We start from the raw sequence: 13,359 nt of genomic DNA, 5'->3' as shown, positions 1-13,359 counted from the left end.
TATATCATTTTGAGCAGTTTGTGAAACGCTTAAACCCGTTAGGAAATTTTTTTTGCAATTTGCATGAAACATTCTACACACAATCTAAGGACCTTTATCTAATATGCCTATGAAGTGCACACACACACACAACAAAAAAATAATGAATATAGCTGCAAGCAGCGATAAAGTGGCCAAAGCCAAAAACACCTCAAATCACGAACACAGCCTGCAATGTGCGTGAAATTTTGCAAGCACATTCCCAATAGGTCAAGGAACAGATACCACCCTTCTTACATTGGCCTGTTATAGCGCCACCAGCGGGTCAACTTTTGCACAACACATTTTTGGAACAAAATGGACCAATCTTTGACGTCAGTAACGTCAAAGAGAGCACTGCCTGCGATCTTGACATTTTGTACTTTTATAGCCATTGTTTTCTGGCTTGAAGCGAGCCCACAATTGTTTCGAAGGAACAATATTTTTCTAGTGACAATATCTAACCGTCATATCAAGTTCTCCTCAAAACTTCGGTTCCTTTCTACTCCTACATACTTAGACAGAAAATGAAAATAAAAACATCAATGTGTTCAGCTTACAGTGGCGAACTGTGCTATTATTTTTTACAGCAATCGGCCAAATGGTGGCGCTGTAGGAAGCCTTCGAAAGTGCGAACTTTGAACAGATAGAGCTCATGCTCTGTTATACGTACAGTCATGAAACCTGTATACACCTATGCGTCTCCTCATGCCGAACAACTTTTACGCTCTGACTTTTGACCTCTGACCTTTAGATCCCCCAGAATTTTGAATTATATAAAAAACAGTAAAAATCTATCTCCTCCTGGGATTTTTGCGTTACGCGCACAAAACTTTTTTCACATGAACTTTGGACCAATACGGTCAAACTAGTCTCGGCGGATTTCTTTTAAAGTGAAATGTAATTTTTTAATAATTCAATCAATATTGCGGTTTTATGCAAATTATTCTTCGGCCTCTAAATCATACATGCAAAGTTACACGTTCATGGCATTTGGCAAAGATGTGGAGGGTTAGTCAAAGTATCACTGAAACCAATTTTATTCCAATCGGCCAAAGGGGGGCGCTATAAGAAGCGTTTGAAAATTCAAACTTCAAACGGGCATAAGTCATGACTCGTTTTGTTTGAAGACATGCAACTTGTTACACGCGTGCTTTGACTCAAGCGGAAGACATCTGTGTCGTTGTTAAGTAAGCTCCGCCCTTCAATTTTCTGCCATTTTGAGCAGTTTGTAAAACGCGTAAACCCGCTTTTATTCTGGAATTTTCGCTCCACGTGCACAAAACTTTTTTTACGTGAACTTTGGACCGATATCTAAAGATCTGTCAGATCGGATTTCTTTAAAATTGAAACATGCTTTTTTAAATAAATTCAATGAATATTGCAGTTTTATGCAAATTATTCTTCTGCCTCTAAATCATACATGCAAAGTAACATGTTCATGGCATTTGGCAAAGATGTAGAGTGTTAGTCCAAATATCACTAAAACCAATCTTACCCCAATTGGCCAAAGGGGGGCGCTATATCATTTTGAGCAGTTTGTGAAACGCTTAAACCAGTTAGGATTTTTTTTTGCAATTTGCATGAAACATTCTACACACAATCTAAGGACCTTTATCGAATATGCCTATGAAGTGCACACACACAAAAAATAATAATAATAATGAATATAGCTGCAAGCAGCGATAAAGTGGCCAAAGCCAAAAACACCTCAAATCATGAACAAAGCCTGCAATGTGCGTGAAATCTTACAAGCACATTCCCAATAGGTCAAGGAACAGATACCACCCTTCTTACATTGGCCTGTTATAGCGCCACCAGCGGGTCAACTTTTGCACAACACATTTTTGGAACAAAATGGACCAATCTTTGACGTCAGTAACGTCAAAGAGAGCACTGCCTGCGATCTTGACATTTTGTACTTTTATAGCCATTGTTTTCTGGCTTGAAGCGAGCCCACAATTGTTTCGAAGGAACAATATTTTTCTAGTGACAATATCTAACCGTCATATCAAGTTCTCCTCAAAACTTCGGTTCCTTTCTACTCCTACATACTTAGTGAGAAAATGAAAATAAAAACATCAATGTGTTCAGCTTACAGTGGCGAAGTGTGCTATTATTTTTTACAGCAATCGGCCAAATGGTGGCGCTGTAGGAAGCCTTCGAAAGTGCGATCTTTGAACAGGTATAGCTCATGCTGTGTTATACGTACAGCCATGAAACCTGTATACACTTATGCGTCTCCTCATGCCGAACAACTTTTACCCTCTAACTTTTGACCTCTGACCTTTAGGTCTCCCACAATTTGGAATTATATGAAAAACAGTAAAAATCTATCTCCTCCTGGGATTTTTGCATAACGCGCACGAAACTTTTTTCACATGAACTTTGGACCAATACGGTCAAACTAGTCTCGGCGGATTTCTTTTAAAGTGAAATATAATTTTTTAATAATTCAATCAATATTGCGTTTTTTTGCAAATTATTCTTCGGCCTCTAAATCATACATGCAAAGTTACACGTTCATGGCATTTGACAAAGATGTGGAGGGTTAGTCAAAGTATCACTGAAACCAATTTTATTCCAATCGGCCAAAGGGGGGCGCTATACGAAGCGTTTGAAAATCCAAACTTCAAACGGGCATAAGTCATGACTCGTTTCGTTTGAAGACATGCAACTTGTTACACGCGTGCTTTGACTCAAGCGGAAGACATCTGTGTCGTTGTTAAGTAAGCTCCGCCCTTCGATTTTCCGACATTTTGAGCAGTTTGTAAAACGTGTAAACCCGCTATTATTCTGGAATTTTCGCGTCACGTGCACAAAACCTTTTTTACGTGAACTTTGGACCGATATCTAAAGATCTGTCAGATCGGATTTCTTTAACATTGAAACATGCTTTTTTAAATAATTCAAACAATATTGCATTTTTATGCAAATTATTCTTCTGCCTCTAAATCATACATGCAAAGTCACATTTTCATGACAAAATAGTGTAGAGGGTTAGTTCAAATATCACTTACCCCAAATGGCCAAAGGGGGGCGCTATATAATTTTGAGCAGTTTGTAAAACGCTTAAACCCGTTTTTATTCTAGGATTTTTTTTGCAATTTGCATGAAACATTCTACACGCAATCTAAGGACCTTTATCTATCATGCCTATGAAGTGCACACAAAAAAATTATAAAATAATAATAATAAATATAGCTGCAAGCAGCGATAAAGTGTCCAAAGCCAAAAACACCTCAAATCATGAACACAGCCTGGGATGTGCGTGAAATCTTGCAAGCACATTCCCAATAGGTCAAGGAACAGATACCAACCTTCTCACATTGGCCTGTTAAAGCGCCACCAGCGGGTCAACTTTTGCATGACACATTTTTGGAACAAAATGGACCAATCTTTGACGTCAGTAACGTCAAAGAGAGCACTGCCTGCGATCTTGACATTTTGTGCTTTTATAGCCATTGTTTTCTGGCTTGAAGCGAGCCCACAATTGTTTCGAAGGAACAATATTTTTCTAGTGACAATATCTTCCCGTCTACTGACAGGCAGGCAGTCAGTAGACGGGAACTTCGGTTCCTTTCTACTCCTACATACTCAGGCAGAAAATGAAAATAAAAACATCAATGTGTTCAGCTTACAGTGGCAAAGTGTGCTATTATTTTATACAGCAATCGGCCAAATGGTGGCGCTGTAGGAAGCCTTCGAAAGTGCGATCTTTGAACAGGTATAGCTCATGCTGTGTTATACATACAGCCATGAAACCTGTATACACGTATGCGTCTCCTCATGCCGAACAACTTTTACCCTCTAACTTTTGACCTCTGACCTTTAGGTCTCCCACAATTCGGAATTATATGAAAAACAGTAAAAATCTATCTCCTCCTGGGATTTTCGCGTCAAGTGCACAAAACTTTTTTCACATGAACTTTGGACCGATACGGTCAAACTAGTCTCGGCGGATTTCTTTTAAAGTGAAATATAATTTTTTAATAATTCAATCAATATTGCAGTTTTATGCAAATTATTCTTCGGCCTCTAAATCATACATGCAAAGTTACACGTTCATGGCATTTGGCAAAGATGTAGAGGGTTAGTCAAAGTATCACTGAAACCAATTTTATTCCATTCAACCAAAGGGGGGCGCTATACGAAGCATTTGAAAATTCAAACTTTAAACGGGCATAAGTCATGCCTCGTTTCGTTTGAAGACATGCAACTTGCTTACACGCGTGCTTTGACTCAAGCGGAAGACATCTGTGTCTTTGTTAAGTAAGCTCCGCCCTTAGATTTTCCGCCATTTTGAGCAGTTTGTAAAACGCTTAAACCCGCTTTTATTCTGGAATTTTCGCGTCACGTCCACAAAACTTTTTTTACATGAACTTTGGACCAATATCTAAAGATCTGTCAGATCGGATTTTTTTTTTAAATTGAAACATGCTTTTTTAATAATTCAATATATATTGCAGTTTTATGCAAATTATTCTTCTGCCTCTAAATCATACATGCAACGTAACATGTTCATGGCATTTGGCAAAGATGTAGAGTGTTAGTCCAAATATCACTAAAACCAATCTTACTCCAATTGGCCAAAGGGGGGCGCTATATCATTTTGAGCAGTTTGTGAAACGCTTAAACCCGTTAGGATTTTTTTTTGCAATTTGCATGAAACATTCTACACACAATCTAAGGACCTTTATCTAATATGCCTATGAAGTGCACACACACAAAAAAATTATAATAATGAATATAGCTGCAAGCAGCGATAAAGTGGCCAAGGCCAAAAACACCTCAAATCATGAACACAGCCTGCAATGTGCGTGAAATCTTGCAAGCACATTCCCAATAGGTCAAGGAACAGATACCACCCTTCTTACATTGGCCTGTTATAGCGCCACCAGCGGGTCAACTTTTGCACAACACATTTTTGGAACAAAATGGACCAATCTTTGACGTCAGTAACGTCAAAGAGAGCACTGCCTGCGATCTTGACATTTTGTACTTTTATAGCCATGGTTTTCTGGCTTGAAGCGAGCCCACAATTGTTTCGAAGGAACAATATTTTTCTAGTTTATCTATCAGTCAGTCAGTATCCTCAAAACTTTGGCGCGATTCATCTCTTAAACGCTTACACCTTTCAACACCATTCAAATTTTTATGTGTTCAGCTTACTGAGGACACGTGTGCTTGTATTTTTGGTTTTGAAATGTTTTGTAGTATAAATATAAAAAAATAAAAATGTTTAACTTTAAGCACCCAATGCATTTCCAATGGGTTTAGTAGAGTGGAGAGAAGGATAATAGACCCATGTTTATGTTAAGGCGCTGTGGCTGCAGTGTTCACACTTCAGATATGCTATCTATATCATTGCGTTCACACAGGTCTGCTCTCTGATTTGATCCAAATGTCTAAGCTGTGTGATGTATAAAACTATAGTTATAGTTAAAACTATAAATAAATGTCCCTCTCCACTCTACTGATTACACAGCTGTGATCAAGAATCAAGTCCGGGCGATGGGATGTAAATCCCATAGCCATATATCCTAGAGCCCGCAGGGACAGTCAGCCATATTAGTGGTTGTTGTTGGTTGTCAGGGAGATATCAAAACCAATGCATTTCCAAGTCAGATCCACAAACACAATAAAAGCCATGCTCCACTCCTCAGTCTGGAGTGGCCACATAGAAGAACGCCTTGGTTATAGACATAGTGGAGGACAGATGTGATCTGGGATTGTTAGCCTACAGTATATGCACTCAATATACTCCACTACAGTTGGAGTCCATTTGACAGTTGCTGGTTCCCAAACACAGAATCAAAAATGTAGATCTAGAACACATAGAATATGTACAGTACAGTAAGGTTCAGGAGAGTACAGTAAAAGTACAGTAAGGTTCAGTAGAGTACAGTAAAGTACAGTAAGGTACAGAAAGGTACAGTACAGAAAGGTACAGTAGAGTACAGTACAGTAAGGTACAGTAAAGTACAATACAGTACAGTAAGGTACAGTAGAGTACAGTAAAGTACAGTAGAGTACAGTAAGGTACAGTAGAGTACAGTAAAGTACAGTATAGTAAGGTACAGTAGAGTACAGTACAGTAAGGTACAGTACGGCACAGTAGAGTACAGTACAGTATAGTACAGTAAGGTACAGTAGAGTACAGTAAAGTACAGTACAGTAAGGTACAGTACAGTAAGGTACAGTAGAGTACAGTAAAGTACAGTAAGGTACAGTACAGTAGAGTAGAGTAAAGTACAGTACAGTAAGGTACAGTAAGTTACAGTAGAGTACAGTAAAGTACAGTAAGGTACAGCAGAGTACAGTAAAGTACAGTACTGTAAGGTACAGTACAGTACAGTAGTGTACAGTAAAGTACAGTAAAGTACAGTAACGTACAGCACAGTAAGGTACAGCAAGATACAGTAGTGTACAGTAAAGTACAGTACAGTAAAGTACAATACAGTACAGTAAGGTACAGTAGAGTACAGTAAAGTACAGTAGAGTACAGTAAGGTACAGTAGAGTACAGTAAAGTACAGTATAGTAAGGTACAGTAGAGTACAGTACAGTAAGTTATAGTACGGCATAGTAGAGTACAGTACAGTATAGTACAGTAAGGTACAGTAGAGTACAGTTAAGTACAGTACAGTAAGGTACAGTAAGGTACAGTACAGTACAGTAAGGTACAGTAGAGTACAGTAAAGTACAGTACAGTAAGGTACAGTAGAGTACAGTAAAGTACAGTAAGTTACAGTAGAGTACAGTAAAGTACAGTAAGTTACAGTACAGTACAGTACAGTACAGTAAGGTGCAGTACAGTATAGTAAGGTACAGTACAATACTGTAGGGTACTGTACCTTACAGTACCTTAAAGTATCCTATTTGTTGGGTTGGAATCGAGCCCACACTGTTTCGAAGGAACAGTATTTCTAGTTATTATTATTATTGACGGGAAATACCGGGGAGCCCGGGAGAAGCTCCGAAAAATCCCGTTTTTTAAAATGAGCTAAATTCGGGAAAATATTAAACACTAGTCATCAGTAATGTTCATGATAAAATAAAATAAATTCTCTTTTTTTCCTCAGAGGAGGGTTGTGGGCAGGTCAGAAACTGTCTTGTGACATCATCGATTGGGATTCCAAGCTAATAGAAAAGTCAGGTTTCTAAACCTGAAAAGTTGCAATGTTAAAGTGGAAGCCATTGTTCTCGCGATAATAATTTTTTTTTTTTTTTTTTTCAAAAATATTGATTGTTTTTTTTTGTTTTTTTTTTTAATGATGATGTCACAAGACTATGGATTTCTGAACTTCCCACAGCTCTCCTAAGAGACTTTGACCGAATAGAAAAAAAATGTGCTATTTTATTATGAACATTAGTGAGGATCTTTTATATGAAGATAGGTTGAAAAGTGGCAAAGTCCTCCTTTAAGTCTTCTTTGTACCTTACACAGAAAACGTGTTGCAGCAGTTTAGTGTCAAGCCAAATCACAACAACACACGTTTGCTGCCGAATGTTGAATCCCTGGAACAATCCCTGGAACAGCAGCAGAGGATTGAAAAAGAACACACATTGATCCAGGGGTTTGGAGAGGAGCACCATTCCAAGAACACCAATATTAGTGGAGAACCTCCCACTGGTAGCATTACAGACTGATGATGGGACAAATGTTGGATGTTCATAAAGGCCAGCGTTTCTCCCTTTCTCACAGTTGCGTGCGCACATGCCGTTTCACTAAGTCATAAAAACACGCACGCACGCACGCACACACACACACACACACACACACACACACACACACACACACACACACACACACACACACACACACACACACACACACACACACACACACACACACACACACACACACACACACACACACACACACACACACACACACACCCCTCATGTAAGAAGAAACCACACAGTTCTTCTTTAACTGAAAAACAGATAAAGGAAAATGCTCATGGTGTGTTCAAACACACCTTTATTTTGTGATGTTTTCAGTTTGCCTTACAAGTAAATTACAAAATAAATTGATCTGCTCTGCTCCAGCAAGACCAATACGTAAGGTAATGCTGGCTGTGAGGTGGAAGAGGTGAGAATTAATTGAATCATAACTATATGAAGTCACACAGGGTAACACCGAGCAAGAAGTGAAATCCCACCACATACAGTATCCACCCACACTGCTCTGAACCCCCACATCTGTCAACACTCTGGTAGTCTCAGGGAGAGGGAGTAGAACAGATGTGGTCCTCACACTCCTGACTCCCTCACAGGATGGGTACCCTTTCCTACGGTTTCACCAGTAAACAAACAACCACAAACTCAGTTTATTCACTTATTTCTGCTTTGCCTCTCCCCCTCTAACACATAATTAAATGCTGCCAGTCCCCAACTAGGGCTGCTACATCGATGGAAATCAATGATTAGCGTAGTCAGATCGGACACCCCACAGTTGACGGAGAGTCTTTGATTCAAACAGTCATTCTGGTAATATCCACCCACTTGTGACAAGTATGGTTTCACCTACTTCCAAGTTAACCCCTGCTTACATAATCTGCAACATTTTATATGTGGGATCTGAAAATCGGGTTAGCAGGGTGGAGGACATTCCCTACATGTATTACCTAGCGTGGGTGGTTCAATGATCCAATCTTAAAGTCCAATTATTTGCACACAGACGATCAGGGCCGTCCGAAAAATTTCCAAATATGTTTAACATCATCTGGATGATCAGTAGTTCATTACTGTCCAAATGGAACGGCAGGCCGGGAGGTGCGCATGAACAATCAAGAGAGAATTATTGGACTTTTGATATTATGGCCAGACAAAATAACCTGTTATTAATGAGGTTTATTAATGAGGGAAGAAGAGGACCATCTACTGTATATATGTTTTCTTGTCTTCCCTTCTTTCTCAATTCATTCATCGCCAGAATCGCCACTGCATGTTTAGACTCCAGTTTCGTAGACTCCAAAAAAAGTGTTGACTAATCAGATTACAGGTTTACAATATTGTGAATCACTATTTACTATTTTTCAGAAAGTATTAAAGACGATTATATATACCTAAAACAAATCATAGAATATTCACATTAAATTAATCTGATTCGATTAATTAAATTAGAGTCGGGTACAACCCTAGTTCCAACTAGAGCTGGGTGCAATAACCATGGTTGTGTAATGCATACCGCGGGGTCAAGATCATTACCGCGATTATTGTTTTTTATTTATTTATTTTTAATTCAAAACATATTCATTCAAAACATATTGTTGGGAGCGATACCGCGATGATACTGCCATACCGTCGGGTAAACAGTGATGTATTACCGCGATAAATAAAGATCCATAGCGCCCCAGCCCTAAACTGAAGCCCACAGTAACTGCTTTATTTGATTACAACCTACTCTAACACAAAGTGACTAACTACCACACACTTTTTTGTCTATAATTTAGAGCATATTAATGTTAATACATCCGAGCCAGGGATCTAATATATGTACTTGCGTAGGCTATCAGCTCAGATTTGCCGCTAATGAACAAAGACTTCAGTATGCATGTAAATCAGATCATATTTAGTCAAGAGACGGCCTAATTTCTGCTCACTCTGACCCACAATGTGCAGGAAAGACTGAAAAGTAAACACAACCATTCATTTAAATGCGTTCGCCCGACCGATGAGGCAGAATGGAGCTGACCCTTAAAAGACCCATCGCATTCTGAATTAAGCTCCAACGAATACAAAAGATAAATAAAAGCACATATCCACAGTGGATATTGCGGCTGTGAAAACAAGTTGAAGTTCATTTAGTGCTTTAACTCGTACAAAGGTTGATGAAATTCCAGAGAGAATAACTTTAAGGCTGAGTATGGAGTTTAAGCCCACGAGCAACAAGGAAAAAAACAATGAGCCAAACACTTTGCCTCTGTACTTGATCAGAGAAAAAAAAATAAAAACACAGGAGTCAGGAGTCTCAAAACACAGCACAATCTGTCCTCATATAACAGTTGTTTGTTCACAGGGTAGAGGAGGTCTTTCTCAGATAACAACAACAGAGAGAAGTGCAATCATAGGGAAACTATACGGAAGCTTCAAGAGATGCAGATTAATGTTTAATGGGGAAAACTAAAAGAAGACCATGTCGTTTTGAATGTTTAATGCTGTTCCAGATGCCGTTGCTCTTAAGTGAGACGGAGCATGATGCTACATGGCCGTGTTAATGAGAGGACACACACACACACTCTCACACTCACACACACACACACACACACACACACACACACACACACACACACACACACACACACACACACACACACACACACACACACGGTGAGCAGCGCCGTGGCGTAACAGCTCAGCCTAGCAGAAGCGTTTGCTCCTGGGAAGGCAGAGAAGATTGCGAGGAAAGCTTGTGAGGGAGTCTGGGTTCTGACAGCCTTATATCCAAGCAACTTTAAAAAAGTCACCAAACCTTAAAATGTATTATCCATGAGCAGTGACCGACCAGACAGGCTTGCACGTTCTGTGCACATGTGCCTCATAATACGATGATGATGAAATGGCCCCTATGATTACTTCTCAGTGCAATGCACATATGTTTCTGCTTCGATGCAGCCAAGTCATTACCCTAAGGGACCGTACTCTTATTAATTAAGGTAGCTATGGTTCAAAAAGAGGGGGGGTCATAACATATTTTTTTGAGCACTTGGGGGGGCCATGTTTTTTTTATTTTGGCTTTAGGGGGGGTCATGCGATTTATAAAAGATGGATTCACTCTTTAAATCAGGGGTCTTCAACAGGGGGTCCACGACCCCTAGGGTGTCCACGGGGATACTGCAGGGGGTCCCCGAACGTGTTAGTGTAAAAAACAAAAATGTTTTATTTTAATTTAAAAAAATAATTTTTAAAATCTCATTTGTCTTTATATTTAATATAAAAACACACGACCCCCTACATTCAAGGTAGCTGGGCCGAGGCAGTTGGTCACCTGGACTACAGTGCCATGGTTTTCAATTGCTTATTATTTACTTGATAAAAGCAACATTTTATTATTTAGACATGACAGTAATATGGATGTAAAATGTATATGTGTATTTATGTATTTATTTTTCCTTTTTTTAAGGTTAATGATGTGTGTGTGGGGGGGGTCATGCATTTTCCTAAAGTCACTCAGGGGGGGTCACAAAAAAATATTTGAAGGCTGAGGGGGGGTCAAGAAAAAAAAGAAAAAGTAAATCACATCTGCACCAGCACCCCCTGGTGGCTAAAAAACGAACTGTCCCTAATAGAGACGTACAGTTGTATGTCGTTGGACATCCTTCCGATGTCCTCTCTAGAGAACCCCCAACACCTGCTTGACTGTTTATGTCTACCTGTGAGCCATTTAGATCTGCCTCCATTATTCAACACTTTGTCAAGGAAGGAACATGGCTATCCGCTTGTGTAGGAGGGTGTCTCCCGCGCCTCAAGAGGAGCGGCATAGAGTTGTGACAGGTAGATAACACCTGGATGAATAATTCAAAATGGCATAAGCTAGCTGAGCCGGTGACAAGGCGACAGGAGAGAAAACACAAGAGACACGTGAATAAATCATCAGAGAGCGGACTAATAGACCAAACACAACAGAGGACAAGACTGATAGCATCGTGTGCTACCGCCCATTCCCTCTTATCATATTAACAAGCTCACACATGAATATGCTACAGCTTGTCAGGCATACTAATGTACAGCGGTGTGTTCATATAACTGCAGTGGCGTGTCATCACGCAGCATTGCCTGCAGGAATAGTCAAGACCATTCCATGGTAACTCACCTACAGCACACTAATGGATTACATGCAAGCAGAGCCTTGATGTAATTGCAATGTTAGTGACCGCACTCCATATGAGAAAGAGAACAAGAAAGCTCCAGGTACAATGTAAAATACTAACCTTATGGGTCCATAAGGTTTCCTTTGAACACTCTCAGCGTTGATAAATGAACAGAACACGCAGGATTTTATTGTGTACCCTAAAAATTTACATATTGGAGAAGTAAACAACATACATGGCCATATAATAGGGTATTGATTGCCAACATCAAAAAAGACAAGGCATGGAAAACAAATTAGTGCATGCACTTCAGTTAAGAGCGTGCAGGATCTCGTCTTATGGTTGGAACGTCGTAGGAAATTAGACCCAATTGAAGCCTAATAAATGAGTGTTCACTTCTGTCATGCACATCGCCCTATCCATTCAATGAAAGCGATAAAAAACAATTTGAGTGCTAATAGCAGCCTGTAGGGGTGATGCAACACGCAGACACACATGCCGTTGTCTGTGTTTGTCTTGAAATGCCTCCAGCATGAAATGAGTCAAGCAGTCGTGTACACGAGAATGTGCACTCATGCATAAGCACACAAAGGGTCCACACGCCGCCGGACCACTGAAATTCAAACGTGGAGTCATTACTTTACTAAGTGTTACTTTACTAACCACCGTGCCAGAAATGCCAGTGAAAACGGCCACAGTAATGAGCCAGAGAGCTGAACTAGGGAGAGGAGAGAGGATGGAATAGAAAGGGAAATGGTCAATTGGGCTAAATAGAGAGTGAGGATTAATAAGGCTTTGTCTCCACCAGACACCACTTGTTCTCGCACTGATGGTGGAGCGGGAGGTGAGCGACAGGGGTGCTACAGGTGGTGATTGCTGGGAGGAGCCTGTGTGCCTTTGCTGTTGCTATGATACGTAATACCACAAAGCAGAAGAAATATTGCTCCATGCTGCCTTATTCTCTTTTTCTTTACGATTTATTTTGGGCATTTTTATGCCTGAATAGACACAGTGAAGAGAGACAGAAAATGTGGACATAGATCAGGGGAAAGACACAGCAAATGGTCCTTCGAACCAGGGACACAGTGCACTAACCATTCTGGCTATCAGGTCGCCCCAATGCAGCCTTATTCTCTATGATATTATGCTAATCCATACTTATATCATGCAGTCATGGTTTCAGCCTTATTTGCCATTACGTCCTGCCCACACTTCAACCTCGATGGGCAGCGGTACACAAAGTGACTTTAATGAGCTGCGTGGGAACATGCAAATTGCTTCACCTGAAAAAAGGCAGACAAAACGCACAAAGTGCTGGCCACAGAAAAGCAGCGGAACACCTTTATTGGGTTGAGGGTACTGAAAGTGAAAGTCCTCCAAAGAAAATAATGAGAAAAGCCAGGTGTACTATGAAACAAATTTATACTATTATACCAGATGGAACATGTTTTGCTGTTAAAAACCATATTATTTCCGTCAAGCAACAAGTTCCAGTTAATTTAGTCTTAACTGTCACTCTGTGG

At 39.9% G+C, this 13,359-nt stretch overlaps 1 protein-coding gene across 1 annotated transcript in view; it reads right to left on the bottom strand.

The window, feature by feature from the left end:
* LOC308287880 (protein diaphanous homolog 3-like) overlaps window positions 1–13,359 on the bottom strand; it is a gene marked incomplete at its 5' end in the record, with an annotated part of 315,168 nt that overhangs the window by 189,186 nt on the left and 112,623 nt on the right. The window lies entirely within an intron of this gene.

This window comes from Nannobrachium achirus (assembly GCF_963921795.1).
Source record: "Nannobrachium achirus genome assembly, chromosome: 7".
In the NCBI taxonomy this organism is placed as follows: Eukaryota; Metazoa; Chordata; class Actinopteri; order Myctophiformes; family Myctophidae; genus Nannobrachium; species Nannobrachium achirus.
Note: the sequence above shows the minus strand (reverse complement) of the source record. Positions and strands in the feature narration are given on the sequence as shown.